Source organism: Parasteatoda tepidariorum, chromosome 4 (assembly GCF_982258835.1).
Source record: "Parasteatoda tepidariorum strain Cologne lab strain chromosome 4, Ptep-v5.0, whole genome shotgun sequence".
Lineage (NCBI taxonomy): Eukaryota > Metazoa > Arthropoda > Arachnida > Araneae > Theridiidae > Parasteatoda > Parasteatoda tepidariorum.
Genome location: NC_141758.1, coordinates 25735433 through 25748932, shown reverse-complemented (window position 1 = coordinate 25748932; position 13500 = coordinate 25735433). Strand labels below are relative to the sequence as shown.

Genomic DNA, 13500 nt, shown 5'->3' with positions numbered 1-13500 from the left:
TTGAGAGGGTAAATCTATCAATATCGTAGGGCGTTGTGAGTTCGAATCCCTGGTTGACCCAGTAATATTTCTCCCTCTTTCTCAACACATGAAGAGTTTCCAGTTTCTTACGCTTCCCAATCCTTTAACTATGAGAATAAGAAACACTCATTCCCGTAGCACCATAGAGCTAATCATCTCATAAAAGTCTGGTATTTCCTATTTAATACAGTAGGTGGCACCACTAGATAAACTAATTAAGCCACATCACACGGTTCATTTGACAAAACACAACTCAACCGCAACCTAACTCCAATGACCAGTTAAATTTCATTTTCACGATTTAGAAATCGTGCTAGTTGTAAGTAGTTAGAATAACGAATAGTTTTGTATTTACGGTTTGTTAACCGCACCAGTTGTAAAAGGTTTCAAGACCGTAAAGGCAAAAAAAAATATTCCTAATTGTAAACTTTACGGTTAATTGGAGAGGCAGACTGTTGCCTGTTATTTTAGAACAATGTAAACTATTGTATTTTACAAAGAACTTTTTAAGAAATTTGTTCTTAAAAAGCTCGTATAAATTTTATGTTATTTATAAAATCCTTAAAATACAATTCATACAAATATGAACTTTCATAGCTGTTGTATTTACAATGAGAAATAATTTTTTTTTTACAGTATCGGGAATTTTGTGAGAGAACTTAGGACGCTTGTGGCGTTATTTGTTTTCATACACAGCACACACTTTTATAACAAAAAATGCTATGATTGGAGGGCATGTTCATTCCAATATTTGAGGACGTAAAGAGGTATTAGAGTGATACTAGTGGGCTGCGCCCTCTGCTCGCTAACGCTCGCCAACCCCCGAAAATTGCTACGCAATGTTATATGGTTTGCTTCGCGAACCAAGCTCGCTTCGCTCGCTACTAACTAAGGTACATTGCAAATGCACAAAATTCTAAGAATTCAAAACAATCATTCAAATCCATATAACAACTTTTTTTTCTAAAAAAAATTACATCTTTTTAGTAAATACTGAGTCCTTAAAATAAATTTGAATTCAAATAAATGACATGTAATTCATTAAATCTATTAGAAATGTGCTATAGTATAAAATCTTAAGATAAAATTTCTAAAACTGATATCTCTTTAAAAAGGTTAAAATTTCGGTTATAATTAAGTCTATTAAAAATTGAAATAAGTAAATTGCAATGGAAAAACCTGCATAAACAAATAAATTCTAGTAAAACAAATAAATTCGTGATATAAATAAAAAATTGTCAAATAAATTCGTAATACATAAATTCGTGAAAAAAAAAACGCTTTCGACAAAAAACTAAAATAGAGATCTATCGACAAAGACTTCTGCCTAGCTTATGCTCTCCCTGGTCATTTCAGTTTCCGTTTTTAAAAGCGCTATATGTTGAGCCATCTTAGCTAGATTTGGCATGTGACATTTTTACCGGCAATCATTGGTCTATTTTCTAGCGTTGCAATTCGGGGAGTTGTAATGAGGCTTTTTTTTGTCGCCGTGTAAGAGAAATATATATATAGATACTTTGATATCTAATGAAGAAGAAGGGTAAAATTGTTAAAGAATCAAAATGTGACAAAATATTTAAAGTAACTCCAATTTTCTAGGCAACTAATTAACATTTCAAGATCACTTTCTTAGTTAATTTATATTTGAATTCATAAAAGAGAATTTTGAAATTAATTATAAATGTATTACTATATTAAAACAGAGTCATATACTGCAGAGCTCTGTTAACTGTTTTGAAAAATTACACGAAAAAAAAACTACATCATTCATAATGTAAAAAAAATTACTCTCAATCTTAAAACAATTTTATTCAAAATAAATAAACACAAGTTACAGTAACTATAAAATTTGTTTAAAAAAGTAAATTTCGTTCTTGTTTTAAATTGCTACCTTAAAAACAATAAATCATTTAATAAAAAAATATTGTATATTAAATTCGAATTATATATTTTAAATTCGTTTAAATTATGCACATAAAATTTGTTTAATTAATAAATCATAACTTACTAATTGTAAATGCATATTTAATTGACAGTGAAAGAAATTATTTGTGTACTTATTTTCAGTCTTAAATGTCCTTGATAGACATATCATTATCTGAGAATAAAAATGAAAACTAGTTTTTGACGTTTAAACAACAAGAGATTTTATTAAAATTTACTTAGTTATTTTATTATTTTTTTTTTATAGAGAACCTGTTTTTTTATAGTTTTAAACCACAAGATGATTACACTTATTATGAACGAGCTATCTCTTTACAGCTCGCATTTATGGTGGTTCACAGATGGTGAAGTAATACCTTATGATAAGTATTGTATCCAATAATATTGCGATAAATATTGAAATAACTATCAATATATCGCATTAATTATTAATAACAATTGTTATCGAATACGATAATTATCAAATTTGTTCAAGATAACTTTTTTTCAGTTGGGTAACCAGAATATTGTTGATAATATCGCGATAATTATTAATAATGATCGGGTCCAAGTACGACAATTATCTATATTGTTCAAGATAATTTTTTTTTGTTAGGTAACGGAAATATTCTTTAATATATATAAAAAAACACATTTAACCTAAAAATATGTTGTGTATATCGTTAAATATTTATATTTTCCGGCGTTACTTTGTTTTATTAAATTCTGATATCGCATTGAGAAAAAAACTATAGTTAAATCTAATGGAATCTGGTAAATTTAATAATGTTTCTGGTTCTATGGGAACACCAAAAAGCAAGGGAAATTTTACAGAAGAGCTTTGGTAATGATTTTGGTAAAATTCACAACAAAACATTGTCTTATAATTTGTGATAAAATTTGATAATTTTTCATGATGCCTTATAGAACCATAACATAAACATTTATTCAGTTATTCAGTGTTAAATTTACTTTTCAGTTTTATATTTTTTACTAAATATGCATTAATAAGGACCATGATTTTAAACCTAAATTTCTAGTAAACCGTTATCACATGAATGGAAAAATTACCAACAGAATGTTTAAATACCGTATAGTTTGTTTTATTAACCAGAATCATGTTTTTTTTAGTGTATGGTAATATTACAGTAACTTTACCAGAATTTTTTTCTACATAAGCAAATCTTTAAAAAGTATTAAAAACATCTCCATATTATTTAAGAAATTGAAGAGGTCTTAATATTATCACAGAAATATTTTGTGAAAGTTTTGCAAATAAGACTTCAGAAAAGAATAAATAATCCTAGATCAATTGGAATGAGAAATTGTATATTCATATTTATTTTCAGCAGATAACCTTGCAGGATAAAAAAAAAAGAGAAAAGTATCAGAGATAACAATATCTCAATTAAGAAAAAAAAATTGTCTACTTTCCTATTTCGACATCGAAAGTAATGAGCAGTAATTGGAAAAGTAATTCAAATTAATTTAAGTTGAAATTAAGAGAGTGCATTGCCGATCATAAAATTAGTTATAAAACAAATATATGTCTTGTTTTATAAAGCAATCGCATTTTAAATGGCATTTAATGTTCCTTTGTCTTTCTTACTTTCCTCTTCTTCTTTTACTTTTTTTTATTAAAAAAAATAGTTACCGAATAGAAATTTTGAAAAAATAAATTTTCAACGACTCTGAACCTACCTACTCGGTTGACTAAAGCCGAGAGCATGTCAAGGTTAAATCAACACAGGAAATGAGATTTATATCCAATAGTTAATAAAAAAAGAGAGACTGTTTTCAGAGAGTTCGCAAAATTATGAACTTTTGTTGTTCTATTTCAGAAGAGTTTCATCATTTCAACAACAGTAATTTATTTTTTCAATTTTGGAGCATACATTGATTTAAAAAAGAAAAAAAATCGAAAATAAAGCTGGGAAACGTAACAATTGATCGATAACTTTTAATATCGTGATTACGATAATTTAATATATAATCTCCCCATATATTATGAGAATAAAAAATTTAAATTTATGTCCAAGATTTATTCATGTATTCTGATGGAAATCGAGTTCACAAAATGACGATCATTTCTATCAACGATATATATAATACACGATAACATAGTGATTAATATGGATAACGATAATATCGCGCTAACTATAGGATACGATATTATCATGTGGTTGTTAGCTTCACTGATAGTTCTTATTAATTTTATGATTAAAATTATTTAGGACAATTTTGAAAAAAATATTAATTTTATGATTAAAATTATTTAGGAAAATTTTGAGAAAAAAATTTAATTTTATAATTAAAATTATTTAGGAAAATTTTGAAAAAAAAATTATCTTATAATTAAAATTATTTAGGAAAATTTTGAAAAAAAAATAATTTTATGATTAAAATTATTTAGGAAAATTTTGAAAGAAGAAAAGAAGATTATGCTTAGTTGGCGATCGAATTTATTGCAAAGTTAACACTAGACAATAAATTCGTAATCTATTGTAATATTTCGCAATATATTGTAATAATTGTAATATTCGTAATTCGTGATATATTGTTATATTTCAAATTTTATTTATTACAATATTTAATGTCCAGTTAGCACTAGGCAACAAATACTGTAAATAAATAAAATTCGAAATATTACAATCTATCATTGAATATTTATATTTCATGACGATTTATTGTGGTATTGAAATTTCTATATTATCCTGCACTATCTAGACTAAAAGAACTACGATTTATGCATTTTAACTCTTTAGAATACAACAATTCAAACATTTTAAAAATAGAATACAAAGATTTAAACATTTTATTTGTATAATAATTCCTTTATTCGAAGAAAAAAATTCGAATGTAAAATTACCTGGAAAAAACCGTTAAATTTTTTGACAGTATTATTTCAAATTCGAAGAAAATAATGTTAAAAAATATGCTCGAAAATAAATAAAAAATTTAAAGTTTTACTATACTGTTCTAGTTTTAACTATATGACTTTGTATAATGCCTTGAATTTTTTTCCCTGTGAATTTTTATATATTTTGAAATAAATATTTTATGGGTTTGTCCGTAATATAGGAACTCAATCACATTATTCATAATATTCAATTAATGTTTTATAAATGTATGCTAAGCCGTAACTGGTCTTGCTCGTAAAAAATACGTGCTTCAATGTGCGAAAAAAAAAATATTAGCTTGATACACTAAAGAAAAAATTAATTAAAAAATAATAAATAAAATGTAATACTATCATAAATGAAAGTCAGCCCCCGATTTTGCAGTTACTTTCTTAAAATGCATGTTATAAATTAGATGAGTTAACAATCAATTTTATCATTTTAACCCTATAATCTTCAATAAGAATTAGTTTAATAAAATTTGATTAAAATTTTAATTAATCAATTAACTAGTAATTGTCTCATTGTAATTGTAATAAAAAACTTAATTTTATTAAAACACATTTATCTTTCAATTTTTATGATTGTTTTAATAACAACTCACGGTTAAAGTTTCGAAGGAAATAAAAAAAAATTTATATTCTGTCAATCATTACATCTTCGATTTAAAAAAAAAATTGTGATTTTAATAACTGCGTTAAGTTACAGTTACTAACGTCAGATATAATGCATTTTAATTTTTAAAATATTTATGTTATATTTCTGTTATTAAGGTAAAAATTATTAAAATAAAAAATAATTAAGGTAAAAAAGAAGTAATAATTTTGATGCTTGTAAATGCAATTCTAACATATTAAACCCATAATCATTAACTAAAGTTCAAACGAAAAATTTTAATGCACTCTGTAAAGCCTTTTTTTAAAATAAAAATAAAAAAAATTCGAGGTCCGAGCTACAATTTATTTTAGGCAAATGTTAATGTAATAAAACAATAAAATAATTATATTTACTCATTCCATCAAACAAAAAGTTGTGTGTTTAAATAGAAGATCGCGAACAGATGGTCTACTGTATACAAAGCTTTGAGCGCATGAATCCGACATACAAGCTGTGATCATTTAACTTTTTTTTAGGCTTTCACGAATGAATTTATAACAATATACGTACTAAAATTTGAAACAATAATTTAAACCTAACGTGCTTAAAACACAATATTAAAAAAAAACTTGTAAAAACATGTGTTTGATTTTAATCAATAATGCTTAAACTCAATTCAAACGTATAAGAAGGTGAATGTATATTTAAACACTAATGTGTCCGCAATTTTCGTCAAAACTTTAGAAAACGCTTACTTGGTATTTATGGTATTTCTGATTAAATATTCACATGCCAAGTCGAGCGTTGAATGGTTAAAAATAAATGTCCAAGGGAAATTCTTACATGACTCGATTCTGCCGGGCGATATAATTTCCGCACCCTAATAGATTCTTAATATTATCTTATGTAACAGGCATCAAACAAAATTGGATAAAAAATTTATGCAATGTTTGTTACATAAAATGTTTTCTGCATTTCAAATTTAATTGAAAAAGAAGTAGTAAATTGATTAAGAAGTTATGATACATATACTAAAAAAAGGGTGATGAATAATTATATTTTTATATAAGAAACTATTTATAACTGGCATTCTTAACTGTGAATATTATAATAAAAGCTATTATATTTATGCTATACTATTTAATTTATAATTTTATAACCGTCGTTGAACAGCCGACCCAATTTTATGGGTTTACGACTACTAATGTTCAACTCTGCAGCCTTGTAACTTTGCACCCAATCCAGAAGACAAGGGAACTCCTGGATCGAGCATTGAGAGAAATTTGCCTCCGTGGAGGACTTTTTGATGGAGCTAACCGGCATTTGCGTAACATGGAGAGGAAGACCACGAGAACCTCCCACGGTTAGCCTGACGGCAAGGGGACTCTAAACCATGATCCGTCTACCACTGAGGATATTTCACGTCAGTACTGTGGTTGGTGCAAGCCGGATGCGGAATTCGTATCGGCTGGGATTCGAACCCGGTTTACCTCATTAGAAAGCAAACGCTCTATCCCCTGAGCCATCGCGGCTCTATACTATTTATTTCTCATCACACAATAAAATGGCATTATACCTTATTTACTTGGCATCAAAGAAAAAAGGGCATACTTATACTTTATTTTTTTGTCATCTCAGAACAAAGGGATATTATTACACTTATTTATTTGTCATCACAGAAAAAAAGGACATTTTTATACATTATTTATTTTTAATCGCAGGAAAAAAAGATGATATATTTTAATTAAATCCTGAATGAAAGCGTGTGACATGATCATGCATCAAGAAATATCTTAAAATTTCCAAACTGGAGTAATTTATTTTACATTGTGAAATCATTTCATTTTCCAACAGCTCTTCGACACTGATTTAAAGATAGCCACTCCTTAAATAATAATGTACCAAACGTGAATCGAATGCTACTAATAAAGATATCTTGAATTGCCATTATGAAATTATAGATACTCAATTGCATAACCCACATGCAGCATAAGCTAGTAGATAAAACATTCATATATATTTATGAAACTTACAACAAATAAATCCATCTTTGCCATCTCTCTGGCAGTAGCAGGATTTAAGGAACATAAAATGTTTATTCTTGCTGAAAAAAAATTTTTTTCCATGTGCGTTTAGACTTGTTTATTTAAAGTAAAGGTTTTACCATGTTAAAAAAATGTGTAGAGACACAAACAAATATTGTAGAGAACTGATCTCTCGTCCCTAGTGATGATAAACTTCAAAAATTGATAATTTTCTTGGCGTTTGAGAGGCAAATCACAAACGTCTACACGACGGCACAAATTTCTTTCCATTCGAACGGAAAGAACCGATGAGCCGCGGTAGCTCAGGAGACAGAGCGTTTACCTTCCAATGGGGTGAACAGGGTTCGAATCTCAGCGATGGCTGCTCGATGCAAATTCCGCACCTGGTTTGCACTGACCACAGTGCTGACGTAAAATATCCTCAGTGGTAGATGGATCATGGGATGCAGTCCCCTCGTCATGAGGCTAACCGTGGGTGGTTTTCCTCTCCATATAACGCGCATTTGCGGGTTAGTGTCAGCCAAACGTCCTCCACGAAGGCAAAATGTCTCCCAATATTTGATGCTGGAATTCCCCTATCTTCTGGATTGGGTTCAAAATCGCAAGGCTACGGAGTTGAACATAAGTAGTGGTAAACCCAAAATTAGGTTGGCTGTTCAACGACGGTTATAAAATAAGGAACCCATAATGTCGAGCTTTGAGGCATAATGTTCGACCTTAGGATTTTGAAATGATCATGAACTGTTGAATTCGATAAATTTAATCTCTCAGCAATCTCACGAGTTGTTCTTCGACGGCTTGCAAAAATTAACGCAATTGTTGTGTCTTAATCAGCTTTAACTAGCGTAAGTCCTTTTTTGGGAAAAAAACGAAATTACTTTCCGAACAACCCAATCCCTTAAACAGAATTTCATTCAGTCACTGTCTCAGCAAGTTCTACTTGAAACAATCAGCAATTGCTGCAATCTTTCAACGTGGAAGAATTACGAACTGTTAAACATCAATCATTTTTCTTTCCCCTGGAATTTAGTTATTATGTTATAACGCTTTAGCTTTAGAGAATTTTTTAACTTATCAAACAACTATCACAATACGTGGATACAATGAATTAAAACAAAAATACATCTTTATTCCTTATGTCGACTTTAAGAGAATTGCATCAAACTAAATAATATTAAATTTGTATAATCGCTTCCAATTTTAGAGAATTTCTCCACCTTATCAAATGTTAGACCTGATTTAATTCATTATAAGTATAATATATAAATAAATACTAAAATGTACTTTCACCTGACATATTAGTCGTAAAATAATGGCATCAATATATATTTTAAATAGGACATATAAGGACAATTAATAACTTTTAAATTTAAAGAAATTGTAAGATTTATCGAATATCTGTTAAAATGTAATTCATTATAAATAAAATATATTGAAATTAAAATACATTTAAAATATTCTTCACATGAATGATAAAATAATAATAGAATTACACTTAGCAATTTTAACCATTTAATCTTAGAGGAATTCTCCTAATTATTAAATGTATGACATAACTTAATTTATACATGTATAAATACTATAACTTAAAACTATGATACACATTTACTCTTTATATGAATCTTAAAATAATAGAGTGCAAATAAACAGTATCTTTTTCATGAGAGATCAACTCGCAATAGAGTTGATAAGAAAAAGTGTCTTGCGATTGGCAAAAATATCCCTCTCCTTCATTCGTAACGCTTCTCCTAAATTCACATTTCTCATTGATTCGATTTGCACGTCGATTGCCAACATGGTTTTCTTTCAAATTACGTTGTTTTTTTTTTCTAAATGGCAACAGTGAAATTGAATTACCGTTGCTTTAAACTAAATCTTAAAATCAAGTTATATAGGAGATAAGTGATAATGAAATATATTTTTCAATGTCACTTTAATATTATTAAATGAAAGTTTTATTAATTAATATTATAAATTAAAATTTATTTTTCCATGATCTTTTTAGGAAAATTCGAATACTTAGTTAAAACATAATTTCTTTTCGAAGAATGCAATAAAAAACTTTCTCCACGAATGACTGTAATTTATCGTTTCTGTAAAATTTTTAAACATTTTTTACCAGCAGAGTTAAAAATTTCCGAACGATTTGAACCATAATATTCTTAAAATTTCTGGCAACCTTAATATGGTACCTGTTTATACTGTAACTTGTTATTACTATGCTTTAATTAAACTTAAATAAAAACACTGTGTAATTTGAATTGGCATCAGTAAATTAGCAACTGATTATGATTCAGGGTATCGATATTTCGGTTCAACGTTAAGCTAAATTATTGATTAAACTAAAGTTAAACCTTATTTTAAAACCTGAGGCTGATATTAACCGTTAATTACTTAATATATAAAAATTTATCCTTTTAAACTATTTTCCTTACTGCAGTATTCCGGATAAACTGTTTAACCTTCTGATAAACTATTTAACCCAGATAAACTGTTAATCAGATAAACCTTCCGTTTTTGTACAAATATAAATAAATAAATAAATGATTATTTAAATAAAAAAATACTGTCATTTTAAGATATTTCACTCAAAGAAAATTTAAATTTTTTCTCTGTTGTAAAAAATTTAATCTAAATGTTTTTAATGTACTTTTTTAAATTTTTTGCTTTGGCAATTAAGAGGCTACAAAGCCATTACTAGTGGAAAATTGTACCAATTTGAAATTAACATTTTCGAATACTGGATTATTCAATTATTACTTTAAATTTTTAGTTGTTTTACTTAACTATTATCTTAAATTTCACGTTCTTCCATTGGCGAATTTCTTTAAAAGAAATTTTGTTTTTAAAATATAATAAGTCATCGCCATCAAAAAGCTTCCACACCGAAATAAACTCAAGATCAAATTACAGTATAAGGTACCGGCACTATGAGCGCATCATTTCTAAAATTCATTTTTACCTAAAATCCTTTTTTTTCTTCATAAAATATTACATAACGCAGGTTAATATGGTAACATTTATTTAATTAGAGATATTCAGTGATTATGCGCTACTTATCACTGCAAAAATTACGGTTTATTATTTTTTTTGTTTTGTTACACAGTAAAAATGGATTTTGCTGTAAAAAGTATCCGTACCTTGAGTACCGTAACTTTTTAAAGTAGTTTAATTCGGAATTTTTTACAGTGTAGCAAAAATTCCTTTTTCACATTTTAAAATATGCATATAATAAAGTTAGCAAATTAAAAATATAACAAATTGAATAACTTTCGAAAAGATTCTCTGTGTTTTGATTATAAAATTCAACAATTAGTTAACTATGTTCAATTAACAACAGAGTAGTTCGATTAATAATTCGTCATAAAAATGCTCGGCAAGTGTAGATGTTCAGATTTGAGAACAGATGTGAACTTAAAAGAATTCAGAATGAAAAGGTAGAAAGAGATCAAATATTATTTATCGTGTACCATGGAAATTGACAAGACAATAGATTTGAATAGATTTTTCCTTTTTTAAAAAAAAACATTTTATTACGATAAAGAGCAGTTTTCCATGGAATTTAAAAACAATAAAAAATCTTGATATACACTGTAAAAAATCCCAGATCAAATTACGGTAAAGTACCTGCACTTAAGGAGCATCATCCGTAAAATTCACTTTTAACATAAAATACCATACCGTAGTTTGTAAAGTAATATTCATTTAATTAGAATAATTCAATGATTTTACGATAATTATTACTGTAAAAATTATGGTATATCATATTATCTGTAACATCTTCCAAGTAAAAAGTACCGGCACCTTGAGTGCCGGTGCTTTTTACAGTCAATTGATCCGGAATTTTTTACAAAGTGTAACCTTTTAATGTCTTCAACGGTTACCAACATTAATTTCCTGAGAAAGTTCGATTTTGTTTCCTAAATATTTTATCATACATAAATAAGTCATTTTTTAAAATAAAAACTAAAAACATAAAGTACAGTTTTTAAAAATCCTCATGTTCCAAAAATTTAAAAAAGATAATGTCATGAAAATTTTTTAAACTTATTAAACACAGGGTACTAAAGTCTTTATAATTATCAAGCACTAGGTAGTCTATTATTTAAATAATGTGCGAAATTAGATTTTCAATTTTTAAAACAACTTAAGGTTTAGAAAAGATTCTGGTAGCGAAAATAAAATCAACTAAATTTTAATTGTAGGTTGCAAAAAGATTTTATTTTATCATCAAAAGATTTATTTAAAACAAATTTTTTTTTATTATCAAAACTGGTTTAAAAAAATTAAAATACTGCGCCGAATTATGAAGCATTTACCAACACCTTGAACAACAATAAAATACTTATAATATAAAAACACTGTCAAGAAGTATTTTCATAAAATATTTAGTTACGTTTTTAGTGCATTAAGTTAAGAACATTTTCCTTATTTCTAATAAGCAAAATATTTCTTTCATTGAAAAAACTATTAACTGGTAAATTTTATAGTAGGAATATATATTTTCCGGAAATTTTACTGGATATACAATGCCCAAGTGTTTTCAAAGATTTATTCTATTATTATTAATTTCCTATTGTGGAATCGATTGACATTTTCCATTGAATTTGTAAAAAAATTCTCTATTGCATTATGTCTCTGTAAGAAGCTTTATTGAAAAAAATTTTATTGAACTATTTTACTGTAAAACAAGATACACGAAACGTATTATATATACCCACTTAAATTGGACTCATAAGATGAATCTGTTAGAAAAATTCACAACTTTTTAAAAACCGATAAAGTTGGCTCTTTTTTTTTTATTTATCTTAATTTTTCAACATAACAAACTTAAATATAAATATGCAATTAAAAATTATTTATTGCATTCACTTTTACCATAGTTACCATATACACAATGAAAAAAAAATTCTGGTAAAATTACTGTTCTGCACGGTGATAACATTTCTGGTGAAAAAAGCTATAATTTTGGTAATAAAAAGCAAAATATACGGTGTTTAAATTATTCATTTGTTAATTTTTACATTCATATATATAAGGCGGTTAACAAGATAATAATAATAATAATGATATTAATAATGAGGTGAAAATAATATAGATATGATATTAACAATCAGGCGGTATATGTTAATAATGAAGCGGTTAACCAGATGATAATAATAATGATATTGATTATGAGATGATATTAATAATGAGGAGGTTAACCAGAAATTCTGGTTTTAAAAACTGTAGTTTTTATCACCACACATTTATTAAAAAATACAAAACTGAAAAGAAAATTTAAGACAGTAAATGGTTTGAAATATGATAAAATTATCATATTTCACCCCATTTACCAAATTTTATCACACATTATAAAATCATATTTTATAGTTAAATTTAACAAAATTGTTACCAAAGCGCTTCGGTATGTATTTTTAGGTAAGGTAATATGAAATATACCTTACCTAAAGTTGTATTTTTAGATAATATGTCAGTCAATTATGTTAATTTATGGGTATTTTCCCAATTTTTTGAAAAACGATGCAACTCCGGTTTATTCGTCACTCCGCTTAATTCTTCAGTTTTTCAGAGGTCCAGAGAGTGTCGAATTAACGAGGTTTGACTGTACTATTATTGTATAAATTAAAAATTAAATTGTTGTATCAATTTTAAATGATCCTTATTTTATTCATATTTTGCAAAATATCGGATGACAAAAAGTTTGAAGAATTTAATAATTTCATTTGCATTTAAAACTGAATGTAGATTATAAACAAAATTATCATAATAATAACAAAGAAACGCAAAACACTGTGGTGCCCTTCCGCGAATTGTATGATGAAAACTTCTCGGGGCGGTTTACTCCACATGGTTTGATCGAAAGAAAAATTTTAAAAATATTTAAACTCAAATCGTTCAAAACGATTATTAAACCAAAGTCAGTTATTTTCAATCAAATACAGTTTTAATTTTCAGCTATAACAACAAAGTGGAAGTAAATAATAAGGTCATAAAATGAGGACTAGAAATTA

The 13500-nt window shown here is 27.1% G+C and overlaps 1 protein-coding gene across 2 annotated transcripts in view; it reads right to left on the bottom strand.

The window, feature by feature from the left end:
* Mcr (macroglobulin complement-related) overlaps positions 1-13500 on the bottom strand; it is a 132206-nt gene that overhangs the window by 111137 nt on the left and 7569 nt on the right. The gene's annotated exons all lie outside the window — the stretch shown is intronic.